The following is a 437-nucleotide window of genomic DNA, read 5'->3' as shown; positions in this document are numbered from 1 at the left end:
AACCTTTATATATTAGAAAAAATAAAATCATATTTTGTGTGATTCTATTTTTTAAATAAATATAATTTGTTTTCATATACAATAAGTGCATGGTTCTGGTTCTGGTGGGTAAACCCAGTCACCCAAAGACTCAAAATTGTAGGAGTATAACAGTGGGGTAGAAATAGGGTGCGCCAGTGTAAGACGCATGAACAATCCTACAGGGAATAAAGTGTATAAATAAGATTTAGGTGATGCAGGCCTGTAACCAGGGGGGGGGGGCCAGAGAGGAGGGTGTTTCTATAACTTTTCTAGACCCCTCTGACCCCAACCAACCCCGTTCCCCCCTCCACACTAAGTGATGAAATTCACTATTTTTCATGCAAGGCTGTTTGTACAAAAGTTCTTTCCTTGAAACACACGGGGGGATTTGCCCGACGGGGGGGGGGGCGGCTTCC

The sequence above is a fragment of the Anneissia japonica genome, unplaced genomic scaffold (assembly GCF_011630105.1).
Source record: "Anneissia japonica isolate Jap-2015-1 unplaced genomic scaffold, ASM1163010v1 scaffold287719_len1884721_cov185, whole genome shotgun sequence".
Classification (NCBI taxonomy): Eukaryota; Metazoa; Echinodermata; class Crinoidea; order Comatulida; family Comatulidae; genus Anneissia; species Anneissia japonica.
Note: the sequence above shows the minus strand (reverse complement) of the source record.